The sequence below is a fragment of the Eptatretus burgeri genome, chromosome 11 (genome assembly GCF_056783735.1).
Source record: "Eptatretus burgeri isolate ZD-2024b chromosome 11, Ebu_testis_v1, whole genome shotgun sequence".
In the NCBI taxonomy this organism is placed as follows: domain Eukaryota; kingdom Metazoa; phylum Chordata; class Myxini; order Myxiniformes; family Myxinidae; genus Eptatretus; species Eptatretus burgeri.
The window spans coordinates 22,762,521-22,779,175 of NC_140971.1; the positions used below are offsets into that span (position 1 = coordinate 22,762,521).

General features: G+C 47.4%; 1 long non-coding RNA gene across 1 annotated transcript; it reads right to left on the reverse strand.

Moving 5' to 3' along the window:
• Positions 1-992: 992 nt before the first annotated feature.
• LOC147016662 (uncharacterized) lies at positions 993-15,943 on the reverse strand. Its single transcript, XR_015049149.1, has 2 exons — positions 15,708-15,943; positions 993-1,524 (listed from the first exon to the last, which is right to left on the reverse strand). It is a non-coding gene; the product is annotated as an uncharacterized LOC147016662 (long non-coding RNA).
• Between the last annotated feature and the right edge of the window lie 712 nt (positions 15,944-16,655).

The following is a 16,655-nucleotide window of genomic DNA, read 5'->3' on the forward strand; positions in this document are numbered from 1 at the left end:
ATCCACCAGGAGTGACTCCTTGAAGAATATCTGCCTACGAGAGATTCCGATGAGAATCGTTCTACAGAGTAACCATGAAAAATATGCTTTTGCCTCATAATGTCACCAAATGACATCATAATGTCTCAAGCTTGACATCTAGAAAGCACTCATCGAGGTGTTCAATTTGAGGTGCTACACGATATGGTTCATAAAACTCGAAAATTTGACCTTGGGGTCAAATATGTTTGACCTGAGGCGCTAACCATGAAGGTCAAGGCCAATCACCACCAAAAATCAATCAGCTGAGCGCCAGACCATGAACTATATTCCCATGAAGTTTGAAGACGATCCGATCAAAATTACTCAAAAAATAAGGGTTTTGTCAACTCCCCTGATTTGCGACAAAGTGACCTTGACCTTTGACCTTGACCTTCAAAATTTTATGCGCTGAAAGGGACCTCTATAGGCCTCTGATATGCGAAGTTACAAATATTTCCAATGATAACTGTGCTCTGCAGAGTGATTTATACGTGATTACAGACCAAAAAAACAAAACAAAAACAAAACATGAAGGTCAAGGCCAATCGACACCAAAAATTAATCAGCTGAGCGCCAGACCATGAACTATATTCCCATGAAGTTTGAACACTATCCGATCAAAATTACTCAAAAAATAAGGGTTTCGTCGACTCCCCTGATTTGCGCCAAAGTGACCTTGACCTTGACCTTCAAAATTTTATGTGCTGAAAGGGACCTCTATAGGCCTCTGATATGCGAAGTTACAAAAATTTCCGATGATAACTGTGCTCTGCAGAATTTTTTATACGTGATTACAGACAAACAAACAAACAAAAAAAAAAAACATACAAGCTGACGAACATATCTTGCAAAAACTTCGTTTTGGCAAGATAACAAACAAACAGAAAGGAGCGAAAACAGTAACCTCCATCCATCTTCGAAGATGGTGGAGGTTAATGAGCTAGGTGGTTATATCATATCAGACAAATCTCTCAACAACACACCCTTAATGTTTATTATTCTTTTCATCATGTGAGGATCAAGAAAGAGTCAAATACAGTTCATTGGGTGAGGGACAGCTTGTTTTGTGTTGTTCAGGTTGGTCGGTCGCTAAGGTAAATGATCCACCATGAAGAACATGCTTGAGATTGTACATATCTGGACATTGACTCCAGGAATTTCACAAATCAACATGCATTGCTAATGCAAGACTAAACTACTGTCCCTATACCTCACAGCTTTCCTCATTTATATCACAGGTCTGATCCTGTCGATCCGCTATCCCTCATTCCTCTTCCTTTGCATTCCACTCCTCAAACTCCAGCTCTTTCTCAACTCAGCACAACAGGCTAAGTTCTGCTTTCGAACAACCCCATCGGCAGCAGTGGCCGGAAATTCCATGCTGCCTGGCTTTTCCAGTAATTCGTCGGCTCTTGTCAACTTCGCGCATTTGTGCAACAACCAAATGGGCAGTGTTTCCTGGCCACTCTGCTGCTCGATGGTCCATGGAAAGCTCAGTTGACCCTGATAGGGCAGAAGAGGGGCAGTTATGGGGTAACAGAAGTGAAAACAAAGAAAGGTGAGGGTGATATATGTCACAGAAACGACGGTAATCGTACTGTATTCGTTAAGGAAATTATATGCAGTACTCTATTTGGAAATCAAATGGAGTTTAATAAAAACAAGTTTAATTCGAGCTGTTGGAAGAACAGCACACAATTACACACTGACACCTGCTTATTACCCTTGCCAGAGGAGAGGGTATTACATTTGTGTCCGTTGGTTACTTGCAAAATCGAAGATTCGTAAGTAGCAGTGTATTGATTGGTTGGTCTGTTCTGTGATTCATTCTGTCTGTCTGTCAGTCACCTATAGGTCACAATATTAAACCTATCTTCACGAAACTTCACGAAATGGTAGAGTTGGTCATAAGCAAGAAGACGATTGATTTTGAGGTCAAAAGGACAATAGGTCAACACAGGATGAATTTCTAAAAAAACCTCAATTGTCATCTGATTGACTTGGAATTTGAAGAGGGTTTGTTTGCACTTCAGGTCACTGGATTCAACCACCAATTATTTTTTTTATCGTCAAATCTGCTTTTGGAATTTCGCAAGTATTGTGTTCTGCACGACGTCTTTCTTGTTACTTGCAAAAATCAAATATTTTTCAAGTATATCGGTTTGGTTGTGTGCGTTTTTGTGCTTGTCTGTATTTTTATGTTTGTCACCTACAGGTCGCAATTTTAAACCGATCTTCATGAAACTTCACCACATGACAGTTTCTCATAAGCAAGAAACCTGTTGTTTTTGAGGTCAAAAGGTCAACATCGGTCAAAGGTCAACAAACTTATCAGATTTCTAAAATCCTCAATTTTCATCCGATTGACTTGAAATTTGAGGAGGATTTATATTTCAGATAGCCGAATTCAACCAGCCAATTATTTTTGAGGTCAACATCGACCAAAACGTCAACATAGACCAAAGGTCAACAACTTACTTGAGATTTCTAAAATCATCAGTTTTCATCCGATTGACTTGGCATTTGAGGAGTTGCATATTTGGTCATCGAGTTGGAACCACAAATTATTTTTGAGGTCATATTTGTTTTCTGGATTTTGCAAGTATCGTGCTATGCATGAAATCTTTCTTGTTACTTGCAAAATCGAAGATTTTTCAAGTCTATTAGTCAGTCGATTTTGTTATTCTATCTGCTTATTTGTCAATCACCTGCAGGTCAAGATTGGAAACCGATCATCATGAAACTTCACTAATTCGTAAAGGTAGTCTCAACTGAGAAGCCAATTGATTTTGAGGTCAAATTTCTAAAAACGTCAGTTTTTTTTTTCATTCGATTGACTTGAAATTTGAACACAATTTGTATATTGCGTCACTGAATTGGTAAACCAGCGATTTGAGGTCAAAAGGTCAAAGGTCAACTCAAGGTCAAACTTCAAGAATCATCAATTTCAATCAGAAAAATAATCAATTTTCATCAGATTGACCTTAGCTTTGATTAATATTGTCAATTTTAATCTTAACGAAACGGACAATTTCATGCATCCATGGCAACCTTTGTAGAGGGGGGTGGATTTTGTTCGTATCATGCTCTGCATGACGTCTTTTTCTGGTTACTTGTCAAAAAAAATTTTTCCTGACAAGTATGTTGATTGCTTCCATTTGTTTATCTGTTCGCTCACCTACGATCGCCGACAGGTCATAATTTTAAACCGATCATCACAAAACTTCACCAAATGGCAGAGTTGGTGGTCCAACATAATCCTACTTTTTTGATGTGAAAAGGTCATCATAGGCCAAAGGTCAACAACTTTGTCAAATTTCTAAAATCCTCAATTTTCATCAGATTGACTTGAAATTTGAACAGGATTTGCATATCAGATTAATGAATTCAACCACCAATTATTTTTGAGGTCAACATCGGCCGAATTTCTCATACTGTCAATTTTCATTCAATTGACGAGATTTGAAGAGGAGTTGTATATTTGGTCATTGAATTCAACCACCAATTATTTTTCAAGTTAAATTTGTTTTATGGATTTCGCAAATATCGCGCTATGCATGAAATCTTTCTTCTTTGTTTGTTTCTCTGTCTGTTTGTTTGTTCACACAGAACATAAGTATGTGTATGAATTTCATTGGACCCTGAAGAACCCGAAAACCCATTAATACCATGAAGACCCTAAAAACCCTTTATAACCCTGAAGAGCCTCAGACTCTTTTCTCCCCTTAAGACCTTCACACCTTTTGATATCAGTAGAGTGAGGGAAGCGATGGAAGGGGAGCATACACCAGAGACTGACTTGACAAGGCACCACTAGGTTTTAGAGGATTCTGTGTCGTTTTAGAGGAAAAAAACCCCCATTATGCTATCGGGATGCTTTTCAGCAGCAGGGACTGGGAGACTTCTAAGAACAGAGGGAACAACGAATAGAGCCAAATACAGGCAAATCCTTGAGGAGAACCTGCTTCAGAGGGCAAAAGACCTAAGACAGCAGCAAAGAGTTACGTTCCAACAGGACAATTACCCCAAGCATACATCCAAAGCCAAACTAGAATGGCTTCAGAACAAGAGTGTGAAAGTTCTTGAGTGGCCCAGTCCAAGCCCAGACTTGAATCCCATTGAAAATCCATCAAAATAATTGAAGATTGCTGTTCACCTACACTCCCCATCCAACTTGACAGAGCTTGATCATGTCTGTAAGAAATAATGGGAGAAAATCCCCAAATCCAGATGTGCAAAGCTGATACAGACATACCCAAGAAGACTCGAAGCTGTAATCACTACCAAAGGCACTTCTTAAAAGTATTGAAGTAAAGTTTACTTATTCAAAGTAAAGTTTACAAGTCTCCCAGTTCCTGCTGCTGAAAAATGTCCCCATAACATGATGCCACCAACATCACCACCATGCTTCACGTTAGAGACAGTGTTAGATGGGTGATGAGCTGTGCTCGGTTTCTGCCAGACATAGTGTTTTGCATTCAGGCCAAACAGTTCAATTTTCATCTCATCAGACCACAGAATATTTTGCTTCATGCTCTCAGAGTTTTTCCCATGCCTTTTTGCAAACTCCATGCATGCTGTCATGTGGCTTTTTATTAAGAGTGGCTTCTGTCTGTTGTGTGTTGTTGTGTTGTGTGTTGTGTTCTGTCTGTTGAACCGCTTTATATGTTTGTAATTGAATTGGGGAGGGACAGTTTTGAAGACCTTGCAAAAAAAAACAAAAAAACAAAAAAAAAACATGTGTATGTGTATATATATATATATATATATATATATATATATATATATATATATATATATATATATATATATATATATATTGTTACGGCCACGGGTACCGAGTGTTATGAGGGGGTTCATCCTCATTTCTCCTCAGAAGCGCCGGACCTGGGGCCACCACTCACAATTAACTTTGTGGTGTGGTGGGTTGCTTTACAACCACAAATGCCGATCAGTTAACCACGAGTTCCAGTGTCCACTGTCTAATTTGCCATTTAACTAGAGGTCACATGGCTTCCTGAACGGGGAGCACGCCCTCAGCGATGCACCAATCTCATCTTGATTAGATCTTAAGTAGGGCGGCCAAGCGTTTACCGCTGGTGCGTGCCGATTGACAGGTCAATTTGTTTGGGAACTACCTTCCAGTCTATCAAGGTTCGGACAATGCTGGATCAATGGAAGGAAAGGACAAGCACAGACAGGTTGAAATGTCAACAAGGAATTTATTAATGAGAAAAAAATTAATAAACTGAAGAACTTTTCATTTATTTGTGGTGAAAATAGGGAAATTCAAATCCATCAAAATCATCTCAAGCAAATAAAGAATTAATTAGGCGTTGATATAAAAACAGACAAAGAGAAGATGCTTATCACTATGGCTTACTTCCTGAAATCCATAACACTATATATATATATATATATATATATATATATATATATATATATATATATATATATATATATATATATATATATATATATATATATATATATATATATATATATATATATAGATATATGTTGTTCATCTTTCGGCTGCTCCTGTTAGGGGTCGCCACAGCGGATCATCCCTCATGATCCGCATACTGATTTGGCATAGATTTTACGCCGGATGCCCTTCCTGACGCAACCCTGGTCGCCTCTTACAACACAGGGATAAGGATTTGGTTTTGCCATGATTCCGGGCTGCCCTACACCCTCTCATAGCGCGGCCCAGTGCAGAGCTCCCATCCTCAAGCGATCCTCCAACCCAAGCTTCCGAGTAGCTGGATTACAGGCGCACGCCACTACACCCGGTATAATATAATATAATATAATATAATATAATATAATATAATATAATATAATATAATATAATATATATCTATATATATATATATATATATATATATATATATATATATATATATATATATATATATAATTGAGTTTTAGAAACATTAACCCTGACTCTATTACATTTACCCCACTGTGAAATATAGATATATCTCACACATATCTCCCCCCACCCCCCTCTCTCTCTCTCTCTCTCTCTCTCTCTCTCTCTCTCTCTCTCTCTCATGTCCTTTGAAACCTCCACAATTAAACATGATACAATAAACCTACGAGGTATTACCCTAACATCAAATTTATCCTGAAATCCACACATTACACAAATAGTTAAGTCTGCTTCAAAGAAACTCTCTCTCAATCGAGTGCAGCCTATGGCTGCTGGTTGCATCATTGGTTGGGATGCGGCTACGCCGCTGATGCAGTGTCCCCCTTACCAGTACACTGGTGCTCATTTTGCCGACCTCGGAAGGATGACAGGCTGAGTCAACCTCCTGGTGTGTTTTAATTCAGCGGCCAACGGGGCTTGAACTCAGGACCCGAGGATCCCAAGCCGCCACCCAAACCACTAAGCCAACACCAGGCTTTCTAAGAAACTAGGAGCCCTGTTCAGATGTTGAAGATTCTTCTTCTCTGAACAGTTGCTTCAACTATATGAAGGATTGATTCATCCTTGTACAGAGTACTGCTCTCACATCTGGGGAGGTTCCAGCTCCGCATACTGACTGGACAGAATTGAATCCAAACTAATCCGACGTATCAACTCTCCCAATCTGACCTCAAACTCGACCCCATCAAATTACGCCTCATAGTAGGCTCTTTCTATTTTCTACATATTGTTGTGGTCACCAAATTCGCAAACCACCATTCAGGTCCCTTAGGTGAGGTATCTCGGTAAGTGCATGTGTAGTTAGGCCCAAACCCGTTGTCTAGTGGGAATATATGTCATTTATGCGAGCTGCGACTCTTCAGGATAGCCGTTTTTCTTTTACTATCTTTATTTTGGACCAACCGCCATGATCACAACCACAACATCAACCACCGACCACAACCACCGCTTCACCACAACCGCCACGACCTTCACGTCACACCTCGCAACCGTAGCATCGCCACCGTTCTTGCCCCGCTGTGGGTACCGGTGTTGGACTCATGCAGAACGCGCGTCGAACAGCGTGTACAAAATCACGGATTTTGTGCTTCAAAAACGGATCAAAAACGACACACGCCCACTTTTTGCCGTCCAATCGATGAGCGAGGGGCGAATTGGCCCCGCCCCCAGGGCGATCGATATATGCAAATTTGTGGATCAAAAAGCCTTCACGCCCACTTTTTCTCGGGCCAATGGGGAGCGAGGTGAAAGGTCAAAGGGAGGGGGTCAAAGGCGAAGTTACGGGGGGATAAAAGGACGGTGTTCGTCAGTCAGGAGAAGGAGAAGGAGAAGGAGAAGGAGAACGAGAACGAAAACGAGAAAGAGAAAGAGAACGAGAACGAGAACGAGAACGAGAACGAGAACGAGAAGGAGAACGAGAAGGAGTCGGAACGGAGGGGACGAGTGTGGAAGTCTGGAGCCCGAAGCCTGCAGTGGCTGGAGAAGCTGAAGAGAGTCGGACGAGGGGGTGCTCGCGTCGGTGCCAGGAGCTGCACGCCCGAGGGAGGCCGGCAGCGCGACCTGGCCGAGGTGGAGACGCACACCAGGGATAATAAAGATCCTCTATACCCCGAGCATCAGCAACCCCCTCCTGTTTCCCCCCGCGCTGAGATAGTGCGACCAAGGGGGCCCCGTTCCCACCCCCTACCAGACACCGTCCACGAGGCCCGCGGGTTGCGGGGCCATCGCCGCTCCGCGTCTCATCACCAGACGGGTAGGCGCGACCCGGTCTCGGCCTCAGGCCCGCCTCATTCTTGAGGGTATTTCTTTTCCTTGGTTTTGGGTATGTGTTGTCGGCGCCGTCTGTGAAGTAGAATTGTATAAGTGTTGCCGTGTGCTCGGTAGTCGGTATTAGCTCTGCACTGTGTTTTCACTTTTATGTTTGCTTTTTGTGTAAATGGAATTGTGTTTTCTTTTTTTTGTGTGCATTTGGTGGAATTGTATTTGTGTGCTTCCCGTGTGCCGCGAATAAATGTGCTTTATTGTTGAACTGTTCTCCCGCTTCGCTTCGTCTTTTCCTCCATTGAATCCCCATCTTGCTTCACGTAAAGGGTTGGTAGTGGGCTGAATACGCCCGATAATTAATCGAACCGTCGGGGTCGACGATAACACCGCTCGGTTATTCTGATAGTACGGAACGGTCTCTTAAGTGGCCCGTGTCCGAAGTCGACCTGCGGCGAGGTGCGATCGATCGCCCGGTCTACCCTCCGTGTGGGTACTTAGGTAGTTCGAATTTGGCGAGCAACCCTATCCCACGCGGGGGCTGATTGGCTCGATCGCGGTGAGACCGAAAGGTCCACCCGTGACTGGTTCCCGGCGTTAGTCCGAGAGGGTCACGACTGGATTGTCCGTCCGGTGGGCGACGTGCCGCGATTCGAGTTACGTGGCCGTTCGCACGCCGGCGGGCGCGAAATCAGCAACACTGGTGTCAGGTCGTGCGATACAAATTCATCGCCCTCCTCGCGGCACTGGTATCGGAGAAAAGGAAAACGGGCTGTCCTGTCTCCAATTAAATTCACGGGAATCGGTCCAGGGGTGAGAGAAGCGACCCCCGATTCCCTCCAAATTACGAGCGAGCTAAATTAACCCTTCACGAGAAGCAAGATGGCGTCTCAAGGCGAGCGGGAGCCGGGGGTATTAGAAATGTATATGTGTAATAATGTAGAGTCCATGGCCCAGGATGGAATCCCCGAGCAGGAAATGTTGATTGTGCAGGAACACGGACTCGCCCAACTGAACCCAGAGCCCGAAATGGGTGCGGCAGCGGCCGCGGTGTATGACACCTCCCCCCCCCCCCTCTCCACCAAAACCCTTCCCCGACCCCTGCCGAAACGGCTCACCCAAGCGCACCCGACATGACCCAGCTATACACCATGCTGGCAAAAATGTATGCGGAAACGACAGCGAAGATGATTGCGAACATGAACAAGCAAATGGACGAAGTAAAAACGAAGATGGAAGCGAATATGAAAAACGAAATAAAAAGCATGAACGAAAAGATCGATGCGAGTACACAGCAAATGAAGGAAAGAACGAAAAAGCTGCGGGGTGAGACGCAGAACATGGGCCGATGCCGGCAGGCGGGCATGAAGGCCGTGACAAAGGAAATAATAATAGTTGAGACAAGGGAGGTAAAGGGTGAAGAGGTGACAGAGTTGGCAGAGACACGGGAGATAGAAAAAATAGAGGAAAGACTACACGAGGAAGACGGGGTAAGTGACGCGCACACACACACGGAGGTAGTGGAGGACAATGGGGGTGAGCTGGCGGACTGGGTAGAGACCCAGTGCGAGCACCTGGATGGCCTCCTCCAGGAACGAGGGGAGGGAGTATGCCCCCTTGAGGCGAGTCACGACCAGGTGAGTTCGGTCGTGTTTTGCGAGGTTGAGGGGACGGGTGCTGTGGACGGGTGCACGGAGAGCTTGGGGGGTATAGAGGCCCTGGAGACCCTTGTGGGGACACGAATCCCCAGTATGGTTGTCCCTGTGTGTGTGGTGCAAGGTGTGAGTGCGTCCCCGTGTGTGGAAGCGACCCCGTGTGTGAGTGGTGTGGTGGCGATGGTGCCAGAGTACGTGCTTCCCAGCACGCCGTGTGTGGATGAGGCACCGTGTGTGAGAGAGGCCGTGTGTGTGGATGAAACGGCCAGTATGAATGAGGCACCACATGTGAGTGGTGTGGTGGCGATGTTGCCGGAGTACGTGCTTCCCAGCACACCGTGTGTGGATGAGGCACGGAGTGCGAGTGAGGCACCGCGGGTTAGTGCCCCCGCGTGTATGAGTGAGGCACGGTGTGTGGATGAGGTACCGCGGGTGAGTGCCCCCGCGTGTGTGGATGAGGCACGGAGTGCGAGTGAGGAACCGCGGGTGAGTGCCCCCGCACGCGTGAGTGAACGGCCGTGTGCAAGGTCGCTGTGTGCCAGGGAGACCGTGTGTGTGAGAGAGCGGTATGTGAGGGAGATGTCGGTTGGCATGCGGGAGCACGCAGCCGCGTCTCCCGGTGTGAATGTGATGGAGTGGACTGTGTGCGTCGTAACACGCAGGTGTGCGTGGGTTGAATGGAGGCGACGACGGAGACATGTAAGGAACGAAAGCCGGGTAGCGGCTGTAGCTGTTTCGAGGACCGTGCCGGGTTCACCCAGCAGTGAGCACGCGGTTCGTGCTGTGCAACGCACGAGACCACCACGTGCTCGCTTGCGAGAGTGAAGTCCCGGTCCGGAAACGCCAGCGGTGGATTTGCCGATCCCGCGGACGGACAAAGTTTAGGCAGGACTACGGATTTGGACCGGACGGGTTCTCCACGCGATCGTGTGTGTTAAGCTCCAACGGGCAAAGCACATGTGTTCGCGTGGGGAACCCCTCGAAACGTGGGGCTTGTGTTTTTTTTTATGCGCACGGTGACGTCATGGCTGCACGTGTGGTTGGAATCCGGCAGGAGGGGTATCTCTGCCGGATGGTCCCGTCCAAGGAGGGACGAGGAACACGTGCAGCTGCATGACGTCACGGGCAGGTGCAAAGTGCGCGAGCTCTGAGTTGCCGCGCAGGTGCTGCGCATGGAAAAAAAAAAAAAAACAAGCCTCACTTTCGGGTGCACAGGATTCCTGGGCAAGGGGTGGAAGACCCCCTTACCTGGGCACAGGATGGAAACTAGTTAGGGGGAAGGGTTAGCTTAGTTAGACCGACTTCATGGGGCAGGGGTCAGTCCTCATGGAGTCCGTGGAATGGATTAGGTAGAGGGATTGTAGCCAGATTTAGGTTGGGAAATAAAATGATTTATTTGGAGACAGAGACAGACAGTGAATGTGTAGAGGGGACGTAGTTTAGCTACGTAGTGTTAAAAGGAACGTGCTTTAGTTTAAGGGACGACGTGGGAGCACGAGTTAGTTAGGGGAGGTAGTAAGAAGGATGGCAGAGTTCAGTGGTGTGTGTGTTGAAAAGAGTTGGTGAGTGAAATGGAAGCATGTGCTTGGTGAGTGAGTGAGGCCAGCGGGTCTGTGTGTATGGAGTGAATAGGGAATGCATGGTGCGATGAGTGATTGGGGGGAGGAGTGACTCCCGCCCAAGGGACCCCCGGGGTCAGTGTAGAGTGAGTTAGCTGGGTTAGTCAAATTGAAAAATGGAGGTCGTTTTGCTGTTGGTGGGAATGTAGGCTCGAAACCCATTTGGAGGGGTGCAGGAGCCCTGTTGACGGGCTTGGGAGCGTGGCTGCGAAAGGTGAGTATCGCTGAGTGGGTACCCCGGGCACCAGGCTAGTCGGCCGCGGTAGGCCAAGGGCCCATGGGGGGCCGGGATAGAGTAGTGGGCACGGGTGCGCCTGCTTGGTGCGGGGGCCCGGGGCGCCATTTGCCGCGTGGGCAGTGTTGTGGGCACGGGTGACCCTCGGAAAGGGGCCCGGGAGGCCGGCCTGCCACGTGTGCGTTTCAGGGGAGGTGCCATGGGGGGCACTCCCCGGTGTTAGGGAGCTGGTAGGCTCGGAGGCAGTGTTGTGCCCGGGGGTGCCATAGCGGGAGATTCGGCAGAGGGTCGTGCCTGCCAAAGGGAGCCACGTGTCCCAGCCAGGAGACCGTGTGAGGGCACGGAGAGAAAATTGGGGGGCGAGGCCCGAAATTGTGAGGACACCAACACAGGCGACGGGAATCTGGGTTGATAGAACCAATAGTTTAAGCGAGAGGCGCTTGTTGAAAGCCCCGGGGTAGTTTAACAGTTAAATGGTTAGGGTAGATTAGGAGATGTACCCCTCCGCACCATCCATCCCCTCGCTGTCGTTGTGGGCCGCTGGACCCACTTTGGTTAAAGATCGCCGAACTCTGGGGAGGCCATTCTGAGGCTTCGTTGGGCCTCGACACAGGACGTTAGCTCTCCCTTGTTCCCCTCTGGGAAGGGAACGTAGGGGTTGGGAGTAGGCTAGGTGACAGAATAGGTTAGCCGAACAAGGACGATAAAGGGGGTTAGGGGACGATTTATAGTGGGGAAGTAAAAAAAAAAAAAAAAAAATAAATTAAGGGGGCTAAATTGGTTTTTCACAAATTAAGGGAGTGGGTATGTACAGTGACAGGCAAAGGCGATAGGTTGGGAGGGAGACAGGTAGGTAGGTCCGAGCCCGCCTTCCAAGTGGCCAGCACCACCGCACTCCCTCCACCAACCTCCACTGAACGGCAAAGGCTGGCCAGCTTCATCTGCTGGCTGTGTTACTTCAAGGCCTGTGCCGGCCCACTTGATCGGCAGCTGTTGTGTTGCTGCAAGGCCTGTGCCGGCCGGATCATCTGCAGCTGTGGTACTTCAAGGCCTGTGCCGGCCAGTTCATCTGCCGGCTGTGTTTGCCTGCAGCGGCCTTATTCTGCGGGCTGAGTTTGCCTGCTCACCTTTGCCATGCCATGCCCACTGCCCATGTTCACCAGCCCCGTTCAATTTTTGCTTTGCCCCCCCCCCTGTTCATTGCCATGTGCGCCAGGATCAAGGCAACAGTTTGCAAGCTGCAAGAACTGCCCTGTTGGCAGCTACAACACGGGCCTGCAGTGGCGGCCCGTGCACCGTGTTTGTGTCCATCCATCCATTCGTTGTGCTCATTGCGTGTGCCACTTGAGCTGGCACGGAGACTGCGTTGTGCAGCCCAAGCACCGTTGTGGTTCACTGAGTTCAGTTCAAAAGGGAAGGCCTTGGACTGCGTGTGAGCAGCCAGCCACGTTCCCTGTCACCTGCATTGTTTCGAGCCAGAGACTGCATGCAGGCAGCCTGGCTCCCTGCTAACTGCTTTTCTTTTGCAGAGTTCAGTGATCCTGGGCCATGGTTTAGTGTAAAATTTGTAAGTTAAGGTAAGATGTACTGTAAATATGAGTGCGCCCCCGGCATGTATGTCTTAGCGCCGGCAATTTTATTTAAGTCGTCCGTGTGAGTGAGTTTGTTTAGATAGTTACGCAGCCCTCAGGTTATTTATTTTGGGGACACGAATACCATGAATGTCGCACTCAGGGATCCGTAGGTAAAATGTACTAGGGGAAAACTACACATGATGGCACACGAAAATTTGACGACTCGGGACGAGTCTGTAAAAAGGGAAGGGGGTAGTGTTGTGGTCACCAAATTCGCAAACCACCATTCAGGTCCCTTAGGTGAGGTATCTCGGTAAGTGCATGTGTAGTTAGGCCCAAACCCGTTGTCTAGTGGGAATATATGTCATTTATGCGAGCTGCGACTCTTCAGGATAGCCGTTTTTCTTTTACTATCTTTATTTTGGACCAACCGCCATGATCACAACCACCGACCACAACCACCGCTTCACCACAACCGCCACGACCTTCACGTCACACCTCGCAACCGTAGCATCGCCACCGTTCTTGCCCCGCTGTGGGTACCGGTGTTGGACTCATGCAGAACGCGCGTCGAACAGCGTGTACAAAATCACGGATTTTGTGCTTCAAAAACGGATCAAAAACGACACACGCCCACTTTTTGCCGTCCAATCGATGAGCGAGGGGCGAATTGGCCCCGCCCCCAGGGCGATCGATATATGCAAATTTGTGGATCAAAAAGCCTTCACGCCCACTTTTTCTCGGGCCAATGGGGAGCGAGGTGAAAGGTCAAAGGGAGGGGGTCAAAGGCGAAGTTACGGGGGGGATAAAAGGACGGTGTTCGTCAGTCAGGAGAAGGAGAACGAGAACGAAAACGAGAAAGAGAACGAGAACGAGAAGGAGAACGAGAAGGAGTCGGAACGGAGGGGACGAGTGTGGAAGTCTGGAGCCCGAAGCCTGCAGTGGCTGGAGAAGCTGAAGAGAGTCGGACGAGGGGGTGCTCGCGTCGGTGCCAGGAGCTGCACGCCCGAGGGAGGCCGGCAGCGCGACCTGGCCGAGGTGGAGACGCACACCAGGGATAATAAAGATCCTCTATACCCCGAGCATCAGCAACCCCCTCCTGTTTCCCCCCGCGCTGAGATAGTGCGACCAAGGGGGCCCCGTTCCCACCCCCTACCAGACACCGTCCACGAGGCCCGCGGGTTGCGGGGCCATCGCCGCTCCGCGTCTCATCACCAGACGGGTAGGCGCGACCCGGTCTCGGCCTCAGGCCCGCCTCATTCTTGAGGGTATTTCTTTTCCTTGGTTTTGGGTATGTGTTGTCGGCGCCGTCTGTGAAGTAGAATTGTATAAGTGTTGCCGTGTGCTCGGTAGTCGGTATTAGCTCTGCACTGTGTTTTCACTTTTATGTTTGCTTTTTGTGTAAATGGAATTGTGTTTTCTTTTTTTTGTGTGCATTTGGTGGAATTGTATTTGTGTGCTTCCCGTGTGCCGCGAATAAATGTGCTTTATTGTTGAACTGTTCTCCCGCTTCGCTTCGTCTTTTCCTCCATTGAATCCCCATCTTGCTTCACGTAAAGGGTTGGTAGTGGGCTGAATACGCCCGATAATTAATCGAACCGTCGAGGTCGACGATAACACCGCTCGGTTATTCTGATAGTACGGAACGGGTCTCTTAAGTGGCCCGTGTCCGAAGTCGACCTGCGGCGAGGTGCGATCGCCCGGTCTACCCTCCGTGTGGGTACTTAGGTAGTTCGAATTTGGCGAGCAACCCTATCCCACGCGGGGGCTGATTGGCTCGATCGCGGTGAGACCGAAAGGTCCACCCGTGACTGGTTCCCGGCGTTAGTCCGAGAGGGTCACGACTGGATTGTCCGTCCGGTGGGCGACGTGCCGCGATTCGAGTTACGTGGCCGTTCGCACGCCGGCGGGCGCGAAATCCGCAACAATATATTACTTCGGTTTCTGCTCCCGAGAACTTGCTGCTTGTGTCCCTCCACCATTAGCGAGACCAAGGAATAGTCGACAAGCCACTACAGCACATGATTTTTGTGTGGGTATCGGAAACTTAAGGGTTGGCCATTATGATGTTTGTTTCTTCCCCTCCAGTGCCAAACTCTGGAACTCTTTACCTTCTCATGTCTTTCCAAACACTTATGACCTTCCCCTTTTCAAAAGCAGATTTTTTATTTCCTCAAAAACTCTTAGACTATTCTCTCTTTCTTAACTTCTGTCAATGCAGTTTTTTATTTAACACCTAGCCTCGATGAGGACTATATAGACTGTGACTTGAGCCTTCAATATAAATATATATATATATATATATATATATATATATATATATATATATATATATATATATATATTTATATATACATACAGACACATACAAGTTCTGCAGTAGCAGTAGTATGTGTGTGTAACTGTGTATGTATATAAATGTTTCCTGAAACATCTCACAATGGCGTTTTACATGGGGAAAGTGAAGTATCAAATGATATGGGAGGTTATCACACAAGGTCATCAATAAAAAAGTGGATCAAAACTATTTTTTTCAAATCTGACAAAACCCTGAAGTTTTCCAAATCGGAAATGAGCCACTTGTCTTTGAATAACGTTTTACCAGTCAAAAATCTGAAGAAAACGAAAGTTGAAAAGTGTGGAAAAAAGGCAAAACGAAAATACACCTCTGTGATTATACTTGAGGAATGAGGTGTTATAATTCACTGTTGTCTATGTTAACAAGCTTATCTCCATTCAGACTTGCTATTCTCTTTGAACATTTTTTGGGACGAGGTGTTAGCCAGGCAACCATAAAGTTAAACAGAATGATAAACTATCATAATGATAGAGAATGTAATCATTACTAAAGCCAATTATAGACAATAATAAATGAGGATGATGATGATGACAACATATTACTACCTGATCCACGGCGCCAGCGTGATCCTCCACACGTGAAGATCACTGCACGGATGAACTCACGACCGCAGAGCTGCATTCCCAAGCGCCCTTTCAACAGAATAGACTCTGAAGCCAAATCTGCTTGTGAAGCCACAGAGAGTGAAGATATGTTTTGGAGGAGAAGCAAGAGACAGAGGGACTTGTAAAGAGAGTGTCGTTCCATCTCTGTTCCCAACGGTTTTGGTGGGACCCAACAGAGAAGAATGATCTCAGGATAAGTCAGGGTAAAATAGTTGATACTCAGTATATATATATATATATATATATATATATATATATATATATATATATATATAGATAGATAGATAGATAGAGAGAGAGAGAGATAGAGAGAGAGAGAGAGAGAGAGAGATAGAGAGATAGAGATAGAGAGATAGAGAGAGGAGAGAGGAGAGAGGAGAGAGGAGAGAGGAGAGAGGAGAGAGGAGAGAGGAGAGAGGAGAGAGGAGAGAGGAGAGAGGGAGAGAGGAGAGAGGAGAGAGGAGAGAGGGAGAGAGGAGAGAGGAGAGAGGAGAGAGAGAGAGAGCGAGACCGACAGAGACAGAGAGAGGGAGACCGACAGAGAGAGGGAGAGGGAGACCGACAGAGAGAGGGAGAGGGAGAGGGAGACCGACAGAGAGAGGGAGAGGGAGACCGACACCGACAGAGAGAGGGAGAGAGAGAGAGAGAGAGAGAGAGAGAGGGAGAGGGAGACCGACACCGACAGAGAGAGAGAGAGAGAGAGAGAGAGAGAGAGAGAGAGAGAGAGAGAGAGAGAGAGAGAGAGAGAGAGAGAGAGAGAGAGAGAGAGAGAGAGAGAGAGAGAGAGAGAGAGAGAGAGAGAGAGAGAGAGAGAGAGAGAGAGAGAGAGAGAGAGAGAGAGAGAGAGAGAGAGAGAGAGAGAGAGAGAGAGAGAGAGAGAGACACCAG